Here is a 14,232-nt window from a genome sequence, read left to right as displayed (position 1 = left end):
AAGAGCCTAGTCTCTCGCGATATGCTATCTTGTCAACTAATGTTAATACTTGCGACGTGCTCGATGAATAATAAACGTTACATACTTTCCTGGACCCACTGCGTCACACGAAACTTTCATGAGCCACAGTACACGTTATTTGTCAACTATTGCTCACACTACAGGCCAATCGCCGTCGGGATGTGTGGTAATCATCCTTGTCTTAGAGCGCATACAACGGAAAATACCGATCAGGGAAGTGCTTGTTGCTTGTCTGTCCATGGCTGCCGGCGATTAAACATACAGGATTGCGGACCTTAAGTTAGGAATGTTTTCTCAGCCTATGGTCGGCAAAGTTTGAGCCTGCCATGAATCCATCCTGCTAACGAGCAACCCTTTCTGCTACATCGTTGATCGTGGCTACTCGAGTAACTCTATTAGTTCTATATCTTCTCTCATCTTCAAGGCGCCAGCTTCTACTCTTCACTCAGATACACAGCTGTCTGCTATTAAGAAAATCACGCAGGTGTATTGTATCTCTCTGAATCACATCTGGCAGTTTTGTACAGCTCTATTATGTTAACGAAGTAGGCTATTTTCCCAGGTCCGTTCTTTACAATCCGTTGAAATCTCTGCTGCACGTAATTTTGCATAATCTTGAAATGTCACACAGTAATGTAGTGAAAAGAAAGAAAATACGGTTCAGATGTACAAGACTTTCCTTTATAAAAAGCTTTGTCTGTGCTATGCGACGATAAGAGCAGAAAACCGATGATGTCATCACAGACGGAAATTTCAACATACTAGGAAGCGTCCAGGAACGTCTTTTGGCTCTGGTGTGACAAAATTGTTCCACAGATTTTCTGTTTTTTGATTCATCAGTCTTCTGACTGGTTTTCTGCGACCCGTCACGAATTTGTCTCCTGCGCCATCGTCTTCTTCTCAGAGTAGTACTTGCAACATAAGTCGCCAATTTTTTTTGGATGTATTCCACTTTGCTTTCCTTCACAGTTTTCACTCTTTTCAGCTCGCTCTAGTACTATGGAAGTCATCCCGTGACGTCACAACAGATGTCCTACCATCCTGACACTTCTTCTTGCTAGTGTTTTCCACATGTTCCTTTCCTCGCCGATTCTGCTGAGAACATCTTCATTCCTTATCAGTCCAATTCTCAGCATTCAGTGCTGTGCTCCAAACGTACATTCTCAGAAATGTCTTCCTCAAACTAAAGCCTGTGTTTGATATTAGCAGACCTCTCTCGGCCCTTTTTTCCAGTGCTAGTCTGCTTTTGATGTCCTCCTTGCTTGATCCGCCATGGGTTATTTTGCTGCCTAGGTAGCAGAATTCCTTAACTTCATCTGCTTCGTGGCCATCAATTCCGATGTTAAGTTTCTCGCTGTTCTCATTTCTGCCACTCCTGATTACTTTCGTCCTTCTTCAATTCACTCTCAGTCCATATTCTGTTCTCATTAGACTGCTCATTCCATTCAGCAGATCCTGTAATTCTTCTTCACTTTTTCTGAAGGTAGCAATGTCGTCAGCGAAGATTATCATTGTTATCCTTTCACTTTCAGTTTTAATTCCACTAAAAACCTGTCTTCCATTTCCGTTCCACAGTATTATTGCTAACTATATTTCACGCAATGTAATGAAGTCACCCGATGCCGCGAATTTTAGGTCATGATACGATGTTAAGTTTGTGTAGTTAACGCAGTGTAGACTGACACTGCCTTTTCTGCAAAGTCTCAAGGAGTTATTTGTTAGAGCTTTTGGAAAAAGATGATAAATCTCTCTTGTATTGGGCGTTATGTCTTGTTATTCAGACTGTTTTGACCTTGACCTTCAATAAGACTTGACATTCGATTATTGTCACATAAACAACTGTCGGAACAGGCAAACTGTGTGCATGGTTAGAGAGAGTTCAGTTAAGAGATTAAGCTTTTCTTGAACCAAAGGACGTTTATTCCTTGTATGGAATAGAGCTGAAGGCACCGACGTTCGTTTGCTAGCCCACCAGTATCCCGGCGGCGACCGAGAGTTTTTCACGATAGGGATGAGACTTTCTCACTTAGGACCTAGGTCTACGAAGGAGTTCCGAAGGAAACACGCCCTACTTGGCTAGATGCCGGTGTAAGAGACAACTCCAGTTAGGGCCGATGCTCTTTCAACAGCAGCCAGCAGTCAGGACACGATTCCTCTCCGCGCTACTTCTTCGCCACACACTTCGACTGCGTTGGGGGCAGATTCGCCCACAGCCCAGTAAAGCAACCACTGCTGACGTGATGATCTTACCTGGCACGTAGGCCACAAAGAATTGTAACTGAACAACACGACATAATAGTTTTATGGAAAAAGTAGAGAAAGTAATTAGACTGGCTGGGTGACTTAAACATGTTTAAAGTTATTTTTTTCTGTTGAACCTTTTAGTGCATTTAACCGACACAACTTGGGTATTTGAGAACAAGAGACACATCATCTGGTACTTGAAATCTTCGATGGCATGATATTTGGAGTACATTTATTTATGACAGAACAATCATATCGTTCTTTTTCAGCATGTATCAAATAACATCTGCAACGTATCTGTAAATTTTTAAACTTTTCTGTTGCTTAACTACCGTTAAGAGTTTGCTTTTGAACAATTATCTGCATCAGTTCCCTTTTCGTATGTGGAGATACAAGTCTCAGTTTGACTTCTTCATTTCTTATATTCGACTTGATTCTCATATTGTTTTTTGCACTCTGCTAATGCACCCCCATCCGATTTGCCCTATGAGATGTCAAGGAGTTCGCATGCATAGCTACCTGAGATTAAAGGAAAGCAGATGTTCGGTCATTGCATATACTTCTTATCATTTTTACGAATCTTGGGGTGTAATTGAATATCATCTAGTCTTATTTAGTATGTACCCTACTGTGTTCATGGAAAGCCTTTGAAGGAAGAAGGGGTGATTACGGGTTTAGCGTCTCGTCGACTACGAGGTCATTAGAGAAAGAGTGCAAGATCGACTTGGGGAAAGATGGGGAAGAAAATCGGCCGCGTCATTTTCAAAGGAACAATCTTAATATACACGCAAAGCAGTTTAGGAAAAACAAATTGGAATGATCAAATGGGGATTCGAACTGCCGTCCTACAGAATTAGAGTTCAGTGTCTTACCTCTACACCACCTCCCTCGACCTCAAAACTCTGGCAACAGTTTGATTTTTACGCAATGTTTCAAACATAATAATGAAGGTTTTTTTATTTAGGACTAGAGTCAATGCATAACCGCAGCTATTTTTACCATTTAACGTTAACATGCATGTGTTATTTGCTTTTACGAAATTTTAATAAAAGTTCAGTTGGTTTCAGGATCTTAGGAAATTAACTTTCGAGAAGCTTCGTTTTAACCGTTAGCAAGGGCTTTGATGGTTTAATGGTTTTCACTATTAAGGGGCTCCGGAACGCCCTGTACTTGCAATGTTAAAATAACGCTTATAAATTACATCTTTCCTCACAAAGTATTTGAGGTAGGAAGTTGAACTTTTTACACATTATTTATTGGAATATGGGCTACAACTTAACACAGGGATTTTACAAAATTTTAGTTCAGTTATTAAAGATGATTTTTTTTCAATTGTAATGAAAATTCACAACATTTTTTTGCAATTTTTTATTTATATATTCAAAAATATACAGTTTTTTGGAAAAAGGCTGTGTTAAATTATGCAGAAGGTACTGTGTAACATTTACTGAAAGTTTGAAACAAATATGTTTGGAAGATCGTTAGAAAACATGTAATTAGTATGAGAAAATAAAAGTTTTGGGAATCGAGCGACAAAGATTGGATTAACTTTTTAGTGCATTCCAGGTCCATAGGATGGATTATCTTCATCCTCTGCAAACTCCTCCTCCAGCTTCCTCTTGTTCCTCCTCCTGTTTACTCTTGCTTGTATTTCTAGACTCTTTACAGCCCTGTCTGCAGCCCGATGGCGTTCCTTGTCTGAAGCAAGCATCGCTCGTACCATGTTAGAACCTATCTTCATTCCCATATTTCTAAATACCTTGCTTAGGGAAGTCTGCTGATTGTAGCAACACTGATGAACAACAATGGTTAGTTATAATCAGCTTTTGTATTGCGCTGTGGCGTATTGTTGAATAGGTGAGGTTGTCAACGGTCGACTGAACAAGGCAGCTTATCTTAGATCAGCACAGAAAATGAACGCGGATTGAGCTGAAGTCCGCTATGAACCAGTGGCGAAATATTGCAGATCAAGTATGGTTGAATTGCAATCATCAGTTCACAAGTAGTGACACTGCAAAAGAACAGTTTTGTTTTGTGCAATACAAGCTAAGTCCGCAGCTCGTGATCGTGCGGTAGCGTTCTCGCTTCCCGCGCTCGGGTTCCCTGGTTCGATTCCCGGCGGGGTCAGGGATTTTCTCTGACTCGTGATGACTGGATGTTCTGTGATGTCCTTAGGTTAGTTAGGTTTAAGTAGTTCTAAGTTCTAGGGGACTGATGACCATAGATGTTAAGTCCCATAGTGCTCAGAGCCATTTGAACCATTTTGAATACAAGCTAAAAAATAAATACATGATAAAGAAGTTGTTATTAACACGAAAGCTGATAGGTAAACACTGCTGAAACTCGAAACATCGTTTTCGATCTGTAATAGGTTAAAGAAATTATCGGCTTTGTTTGTAATGAGTATAGATAATTTGTCTCCTAACAGTTGTTAAGGATGATTGTAATTAATGTAATTAGTTTAAACTCTAACACTGTAGGTTCTACAACAGAATCCTGGCTTGTCTGCGCCACATCTGCCAGTAATTAGAGATTATATATATATGCTGTTGCAATTAACTTACACTATTGTTCTTACCAGTTCAGTGCAAACATTCCTTTCTTCGTCATCATTTTCACTGTAATGAACGAGGAGAAGGATATTTTCATACCGTTTGGTGACGCTGTGTATGAACTTTAACCTTCAGTGTTATTTAAATCTGTATCAGTACAAGAAACGAATATTAACGTAATGAATAATATTATAAACTACATTTTACGTCTCAAAAATTAATTCGAGCATACTGAAAAGCATACAAACCACCGCATATAACTTCGGAATGAAAATTCGCGTCATACGAGCTGGGAAGAGGAATAAGAATAAATAGTTGCTACTGGGCTGCAAGTAGCTTCTGTCCACTTTTGTTAACAGCAGTCCTTATTCAATTAGCCCCTCCAGTACTATGCCTTTCATCTTGAAAGCTATTCGCTCTGTTTTTCTTCGAGTTTACTCAACACAAGTAATTGCGTAAAGATGAAATGTAATAATTGTTAAGTGCGTCTCGAAATTATATCTTATCATGCGCGAAATCTTTCTTCGTCCTTTTATTTACATTTTCAAATACTTTTAGTCACGATTTGTCCCTATTTTCTGTGAATTAACGTCCACAGCAGCTTCTTTCCTCTCCTACTACTTGCTGATAGCAGTAACTTCATTTGTTTTTTTACCTCCTATTGCGTCTGTATATTGACCCCATACAATTTCCAGAAATAAATATTTTTCAGCTGTAGAGAGATCTGAAGAGCACACCTTCTGCTTATTTTCATCCGTTTTTACAACACTGCAACTTAAATAATAAATGTTGTTTATTTACAGCGAACCATTATTACACATGAATGCATTCGAATCGCGATGCTCGTGTCGATATCTGATGTTCGCGATGTTGACAAGTGTGTTCCGTGCTAATTTAGAACGACACTGAACCTCCTTCTGTTGCCCAAAGTTTAGTGTTACACTACATAGTGGGTTCGTGAACTGCCGTCAAGTTCTTAACTATGGTCACAATTCATCTCAAGTCAGTGTTGTTTATAGAGTTGTCCCACATTTTTGCATCACACCAGTAAGCACTTGAGTTTTCAAAGACCCGAAATCCCATAAAACAGCTTGAAACCTTACTTCAGAAATAACTTTAGGTGTTAAATAGATGACGTCAAGCATGCAAGCGAGGAAACGTGGGTTTCAACTTAAGTTTAAAGTTCGTTCGATGTCTCTAAGTTGAACGACTGTAACGGTAGTCTGAGTAATTTGAGCTTCGTTTTAAGTAAAAGCTATTTTGTTGGCACATCTCAATGTTTATATAATCCCCTGACCCATGTGTTGTATAATAGATTGATTTTGAAGTTACATTTAGTCGTATATGTAGGTAGCGTCTGCAAAATGTGTTGTGAATAGATAAGTAACAAAGAACTAATAAATTAAAACATCAAGCGTGATGCTGAAGCTCTACTTTATGAACAACGAAAATGAAGTGAGTAGTAAACTTTTTCCTTTCATCGTTTTGTTTGGGGGGAACGTCAGCGAGGAAAAGTTTCGTGTAGTTTGCTGTTGTGGTCTTCAGTCCGAAGACTGGAACGAGGCAGGTCACCATGCTACCCTATGCTGTGCAAGCCTCTTCAGTTCCGAACAAGTGCTGCAACTTACATGCTTCGGAAACTGCTTACTGTAATCAATGCTAAATCAGTGATCCCTTGATGTCTCGGAACGTGTCGTATCAACCACCCTTCCTGCAGTGAGGTTGTGCCACACTTGTGTCTTCTCTCCAGTTCAGTTCAGTAACTCCTCATTAGTTACGTGACCTCGCAAACCATTCTTCAGTATTCTTCTGTAGCACAACATTATAAAAGCTTCTGTTCTCATCTTGTCTAAATTGTTATCGTCTGTGTTTCATTTCCGTACATGGCTACACTCCATAAAAATACTCTCAGAACCAGACTTCCTAACAAATCTATGCTCGGTGTTAACAAATTTCTCTTCTTCAGAAAGGCTTATTTGCCATTGCCAGTTTACATTTTATATCCTCTTTACTTCGGCCATCATCAGCTATTTTTCTGCCCAAATAGCAAAATTCATCAACTGCTTTAAGTGTCCCGTTTCCTAATTTAATTCCCTTAGCATCACCTGATTTAATTCAACTACATTCAGTTACCCTTATTTTGCTTTTTTAAAAATCTGATATCCCCCTTTGAAGACCCTGTCCATTCCTTTCAACTGTTCTTCCAGGTCCTTTGCTGTCTCTGGCAACATTACAATGTCGTCGGCAAACCCCAAAGTTTTTATTTCTTCTCCCTGAAATGTAATTCCTACTCCAAATTTGTCTATGAGTTCCTCTATTGCTTGCTCAACGTACACACTGAACAACATCGAGAATAGGATACAACCCTGTCTCATTCACTTCTGAAACACTGCTTCCCTTTGATGCCACTCAACTCTTGTAATTGCTATTTGGTTTCTGTACAGTCCTTTCCTCCCTGTATTTTACCCATGGTACCTTCAAAACTCAAAGAGATTATTCCGGTCGCCACTGTCAAAAGCTTGCTCTAATTCTTCAGGTTCTACAAACGTAGGTTTGCCTTTCCCTACGGTATCTTCTAACAGAAGTCATATCGCTGCTATTGCCTCGTGTTTTCCTACATTTCTCCGGAATCAAAACTGATCCTCTCCGAGGTCAGCGTCTACCGGTTTTTCTTTTCTTCTGTAAAGAATTCGTGTTAGTATTTTGCAAGCACGACCTATTAAACTGATCGTTCGGTAGTATTCAAACCTTTCAGCATCTGCTTTCTTCGCAATTGGAATTACTGGCGAATTCGGTCCACGAGACATCTACGTGAGTTCACTATGATGCTCCTGAAACCACTGTAGCACTGTTCTGGCTCTGAGACTGTTTCGAGTCGCCGTTCACCTCGATGACGGCTTTTGTAGAGACGATCGCCGACCTAGTGTAGAAAAAATGTGATTCAGCAGAAGAGCTGACAGGTTTCCATTCATCGACCACCGAATCCTGATGGTCCCGTACCCTTGCAATCGTAACTGACTGTGTCGTTGGATCCACATGTGAACACGTCGACCGCGGAGCTCCACGTTTAACAATTTACGATGATCGGTCTGCACCCAAGCACTTGTGCGCGCACCGGCATTCTACTCTTTCGGCAAAGATGCCACAGATGACCATCTGTCCCACTTTACAGACCAGACAAGCCTGCCAACCCCATATCCTCTGAAGAGTTGTGGACGTCCAACCATTCAACGCCTAGTGGTCGTTTCACTGTCCATCTATCTCTTCCCGTACGCGCTCACGACAGCAGCACGTGAACATTGGACCATTCAATGTATATCTTGATTTTCAGCCCAAATCTTCGCAAGCGTACCCCCGTTCGTGTCTGCTCCGCTTAAGACTTTTGTTTCCTCGTCACGTGCTCGCAACGCCACCACACAGCATAGAACGTCGCGGTGGGCAGTGGTCATAATGTTGTGGCTCTTCAATGCGTAGATGCTTGCTACCCTTGGAGTAGTTCATATTAGTCTTCCCACTACCATTTTTTGGTCGAAGCTGTGCTCGTGTAACTATTGCAATGCTGTGTAAAGTATAAGAGACACTTAAGTGGAATCAAAACCTCCTATTATTATTTACGCTCATCTTCGTTGAGAGGAGCGTTCAAACTATTTACGTCTAGTTATGCGGTAGCGTACAAGCGAAGGAAAAAACGGGGCAGTGCGATTTCGGGAATACATGTTAGCGAGAGTATTAATCTCTAATGATCTGAGTGATTCTTATCTTTCCGAGTTGCATTGAAATGAATTTGTGAATAAAATGATGGGCAGATAGTGCTGACCAGGCTTCTGTACCCAGCACTGCCAGGAGTTTTCTTGGTGAGGGGACTGGAACTGTGTGTATTCAGCCAACTGAAGAGCTGTTTGATCGAGAAGTGGCGGCTGCTATACTCGGAAGGCTGACAACATCTATGATAACACGGAGATCATTCGGCGGCACGTGCAGGGTTATAATCTGAATGTAATGTAAGTACTGGTAAACTCATCTGTCAGTTCTTTCATTCTAAATTACTTTCAGTTTATCTGCCATACTATGTTTGGCAGGATCTTGTTAAAGACATTCATTAATGGATAACCTGTCTCACTGTCACGAAAATTATACGTTTCTTGCATAAACCTAAAGTTTCATTTCTTAAAGTAAAGATTGTCTAGCCTGCATTTCTCACGGAGTCCCTTATCACTAACTGCAGTGTATCCTAACTTGCTATCAAAATACTTAGAGATATTTTATACCTCGTAATCGTTTTCTCCTTATCTTTTGTTTCTCTTTATCCTTCTTCTTTTCTGTTCACGCCTGTTTTTACAATATTTTAATGGACCGTAGGTCTTCTAGAAGTACATGAACGTTCTGTAAAATCTCCTCTTTCATAGCAAGCTCGACTTAATGCAAGAAGTTGGCTTCCTTGTGGACTGAATACCTTGTCAACTAATCTTTGTTGTCGCCTCGTGTTACATGTGTTGCAGCATACATCTTGAGAAAAATCGCGCCGCATTCTCATTATATGATAATGTGAATCTAGCCTACTTTATTCTCGAGAAATAAGTCATAAGTGTGACGTCAGCCTCTGTTCTTCGCATATTGCGCCACAATAACATACAGTGACAATATAAATCAAACAGAACAATTGTGACCACTAAATTAGACCAAACTGTTGACCATCTTCGTACCCACCGAGAAGGTTACAGAAGAAGAAAAAGAATATTGCATTTAGGAAGCAGTATAAGTGTACGCTTACCTTGACAATGGATACTGTCAGTTTTTGTTGGAAGGGCTCGCTGCAACAGACGAAACGAAACAACATCAGTTTCTGACGGGGCACTAATTGTAAGACGTAGAGTGTACTGCTACGTAAACAGCGTAATACGACATAAATTTATCGGTGACTTAAAAATAAAAACTGGCGCAGCTTTAATAAAGTGAAGAACCTAGTGTAATGAGAAACCTCAACAGTAATATAGTGCAATATGTTAATTATGGAAACAAACCCATGAATTCATTTTACCAGTATTTGGCGACTAACAAATTTGGTACAAACTCCTGGTATAGGTTCAGCATGAGTGGACTTCGCAAGGCATTGTTCACTGATAACATTTCAATTATAAAGAAACAATGTAGAATGAAAGTACAAATTTTCCTACTTAAATATGTGGGTGGGACTAGCTGATGCATGAGAACTGCATCTCACTACAAAGTTGCTCGTTGCGACGACAGTGAGTGTAAGATGACATCTATTTGGTACAGCCCTCCCACCACCCAGGTTAATTGTTTAGACTGAAGTTACGTTTACCTAGTAGATGAGAATAAGGTGTTCATTCCAACGTACTTCTGCTGTTTCTGGGTGCAACACTGTGTTTCAGATTACCAGGATGGTAACGTGTTCCCCTATCTCAGCAAACACTGAATGAAAGAAATCGCATGCAAAGTGAAGTCACACTGAAATCCAATTGGTTGAACTGTTTCTGAGCAGCAGCAGCACTTGCGTTTAAGTGAATTACTAATTAATCACAAAAGAATAGTTGCTAGACACAGAGGTGAATAACTATCATATGTACCAATGACCTGATTAAAATGGGATTTACATAACAATCTGTCAGACTTGATGTCGGTCAGTGCGCGAAGCCAAATAAAATTAGGTGCAACAATTTAGTTATGACATCCTTAAAAATATAAATTAAAACAATTCAAAAATATTATAAACAGAACCTTAAATGGATCAAAAAGGATTTGTGCAGCACATTAATAAAGAAGCTTCGCAACCTCCCTGTAATCCATACTGTCACAAATTCTTTTAAATGCACCTTCATATACATTTTAGGGTATAAAAATATTGCTTTTAGTTTTCATTATTGAATTATTAGTATTTTGAGATAATCAATGCTATGCTTTTGCTGTGTTCAAATATTACGATCAACGTACCGATACACAAAATTAATAAATACCATCAAAATCATAAAGATAATATTGAAACGTGACATATTAACTTCTTTTTAACAGAAGTTGCAAATTTCAACTTAGAAACTTCTGTTGTGCCACCGTTATTAATTACTTAAGACTATGTGTACTTCCATACTGAGAAAAGTTTGCTTTTACTTTCAGACAACGTAAGCAAACATCCTTTCTCATATAAATAATGTAGCACAGCACACACTTCGATTAGATGTCCAAAGATTTTCATAACAATTTCAAAGACTCTGGTTTCATGTAACAAGCAGACAATATCAGAGTTAACAAATACTAAGCCTCTGACACTGGAAGTGTACCTACTAATGTAGTTTCACAGAATATTTTTTTCGTATTTCACATAATATTTCAGTTACAAATATCGCTTGTAAATTCTTGACAATATTTATACAACCTTCGATGTCATCAGTATAAATCAAAATTATTGAAAGTAATGTATAAAATACAAATGAAAAGATAATGTTTGTATATTAATAACCGAGAGTCGCAAGTGCGCTGAGCTGAGCTAAACAGTGTCAGACAGCGGCTATGATGGTGTTGTGCTGTCCAGTGAACACTTGTTTGTCAGGTTGGCTCCAAAACACCCACACTGTGTTCCCATGCTTAGACAAACACACTTATTTTCTTTCTGTTTTGGGAGAGTGGCAATTACACTCAGCGTTACCAGAGGACATGTTGACATTTAGTGTCGCTAGAGGTCGCTTGTAAACTCTTTGTCTTCATCAGTTGCAATAATTTTTAAAAAATGTGGCAGTCGGTTCAGAATTATTTGTAGAAATTATTCCAGTCTTTGTCCTTACAGCTTTTCCGCTGTACAGGTCATTCACGTATCATGAAAATTAACCCTTGTTCTTCATCTTGAAGCAAGAAAACTCAGGCAAGATTGCATTTTTGAAACATTTGCCTTTTGAGTGTGTACTGCATATCCAATGTGTGCTGCCTTTTCAGGGTGTGCTGCCTTTCCTGTGTGTTGCCTTCACTGTGTGCGCTGCCTTTCCAGTCTGAACTGCCCTTCCAATGTGTCCTGTGTTGGCAACTTGACTGTCTTCCCAAGGAGTGCTGTTTTTGCAATTTGAGTAGTCAATACTGAGTTTGCTGCCTCTGCAAGGTGTGCTGTCTTTGTAGTGTATGCTGCATTTCATATGTGCGTTCCCTTTCGGATGTGTGATGCCTTTCAAGTGTGTGCTGTCTTGGAGAATGTGCTGATTTTGCAGCGTGTGATGATTTTGAAGCATGTGCTGCCTTGCATCATTGCTGCCTTTGCACTGTATGCTGGATTCTCAGTGTGTGCTGTCTTTGCAGTGTGTGCTGCCTTTATGGCGTTTCCTGCCTTTGGGGCTTGTGCTGCCTTTGCAGCATGTGAAGCCAGGTTTAGGTAAAAGAAAGTTACAATTCTCTCATCTGTGAATCACGTATATACAGCACAAATGTCGTAATTATTATACACAGAGAAAATATAATACACACAGTGAATTATCATTAAACACACACCAGTAAAGATTAATATAAGTGCCGTATTAGTGCTATAAATGTGCACAACACATTAATTAGCCAGATAGAAGATATAAAATGAAATGGTATGTCGCAGCTGAAGCCAGTATTTGTAACATATTTCGCCATGTTACAAGTCACAGAGTGCATCACTGATACAGTAGCGCTGCTGAACTGACACATGGAAGAAGTTACCACAGGACATGTTGACATTTAGCATCTGCTAGAGGTCGCTTGCGTATTCATGTCCTCATCAGTTGTAACTGCAATTGCAATATTAGCAAAAGTGCGGCAATTTCTACATACGTATAAATTATTTGTGGCAAGTGAAAGGCTAAAATACTTTTTACAAACAGAAAGAGCATATGTAACTATATAGAGGTAAAAAAATAAGTCGAAAACGACAAGTTTTGTTAAAACTTAATGTATGTCGTATTTCAAAATTCTGTCTATGTACAACGTTAGATACAAGACGTAATAATAGCATAATAACATTTTTTGACATTTTCCTTGCACAGTAGAAACCTAGTAGACGAGATTGCACAGTACAGAGATACATATGTAGGTCATAAAGTAGGGGACGAAGAGGTTATACTTCATTAAGTAAATTCAACACCACTGTTTTCTGTATACCATTATAGGGGTGAATGCGTTACAACAACGTCTCCTAGGTATACAACATGACACACTGGGTGAGGTCAACGTACGATTTTGAACTCTCAACAACCGTTACAAAAAGGAAATAATTAAATTCGCGAACTCAAGATAATAATATGGCAGCAGTGATACTAAAAGAGTGAGACGAAGCAGGGATACAGTCATACGGATTTGAATTTACCATTCGTCACCTACATACTGAGTTACGTATGGGGCTCTGTTGTTGGCAACCTCGTTGAGACTTGGTTTCTGCTTTGCAACCGTTTTGTCAGTAAATGCTACTGTGCGGTTATTTTGACTTGTAACTGACGTAGTCTCGTTTCCAATTTTTTTTCGTAGAAATCTACAAAAAGAGGTATATTAGGCAATATATAACCTATAATATAATATATATATAATATATAACCTAGTTTTGCTATTTGGGGAGCAAAATAACTGATGATGGTCGAAGTAGAGAGGATATAAAACGTAGATTGGCAATGGCAAGGAAAGCGTCTCTGAAGAAGAGAAATTTGTTAACATCGAGTATAGATTTAAGTGTCAGGAAGTCATTTCTGAAAGTATTTGTATACAGTGTAGCCATGTATGGAAGTGAAACATGGACGGTAAATAGTTTGGACAAGAAGAGAATAGAAGCTTTTGAAATGTGGTGCTACAGAAGAATGCTGAAGATTAGATGGGTAGATCACATAACTAATGAGGAAGTATTGAATAGGATTGGGGAGAAGAGAAGTTTGTGGCACAACTTGACCAGAAGAAGGGATCGGTTGGTAGGACATGTTCTGAGGCATCAAGGGATCACCAATTTAGTATTGGAGGGCAGTGTGGAGGGTAAAAATCGTAGGGGGAGACCAAGAGATGAATACATTAAGCAGATTCAGAAAGATGTAGGTTGCAGTAGGTACTGGGAGATGAAGAAGCTTGCACAGGATAGAGTAGCATGGAGAGCTGCATCAAACCAGTCTCAGGACTGAAGACCACAACAACAACAACAACATAACCTACACTAGAGGAAGAGGTAAGAGATGCCGACAAAGACAAGAACTGGAAAGGCAACTGGACTGGGGGAAGTTACGATGGAATTGTGAAAATATGGACCCTCTCGACTGATGAGCCTCATGTGAAAATTGTTCAGTCGGATTGTGGAGGGAGAGGAAATACCAAGAGGATACTTCCTATCTACAAAAAAGGAAACAAAAAAACACCCAAATAATTGTAGGGTGATTAGTGTTACGACTTTATAATTGCGGCACTGAGAAACAGGTTGGAG

General features: G+C 39.5%; 1 long non-coding RNA gene across 1 annotated transcript in view; it reads right to left on the bottom strand.

Moving 5' to 3' along the window:
* LOC126092524 (uncharacterized) overlaps positions 1 to 14,232 on the bottom strand; it is a 1,126,098-nt gene that overhangs the window by 530,447 nt on the left and 581,419 nt on the right. Inside the window, exon 2 of the long non-coding RNA XR_007521351.1 lies at positions 9,589 to 9,628. This is a non-coding gene — a long non-coding RNA (uncharacterized LOC126092524). The remainder of the gene's footprint in view (positions 1 to 9,588; positions 9,629 to 14,232) is intronic.

This window comes from Schistocerca cancellata, chromosome 7 (genome assembly GCF_023864275.1).
Source record: "Schistocerca cancellata isolate TAMUIC-IGC-003103 chromosome 7, iqSchCanc2.1, whole genome shotgun sequence".
Lineage (NCBI taxonomy): Eukaryota > Metazoa > Arthropoda > Insecta > Orthoptera > Acrididae > Schistocerca > Schistocerca cancellata.
This window is presented reverse-complemented; position numbering and strand designations above follow the sequence as displayed.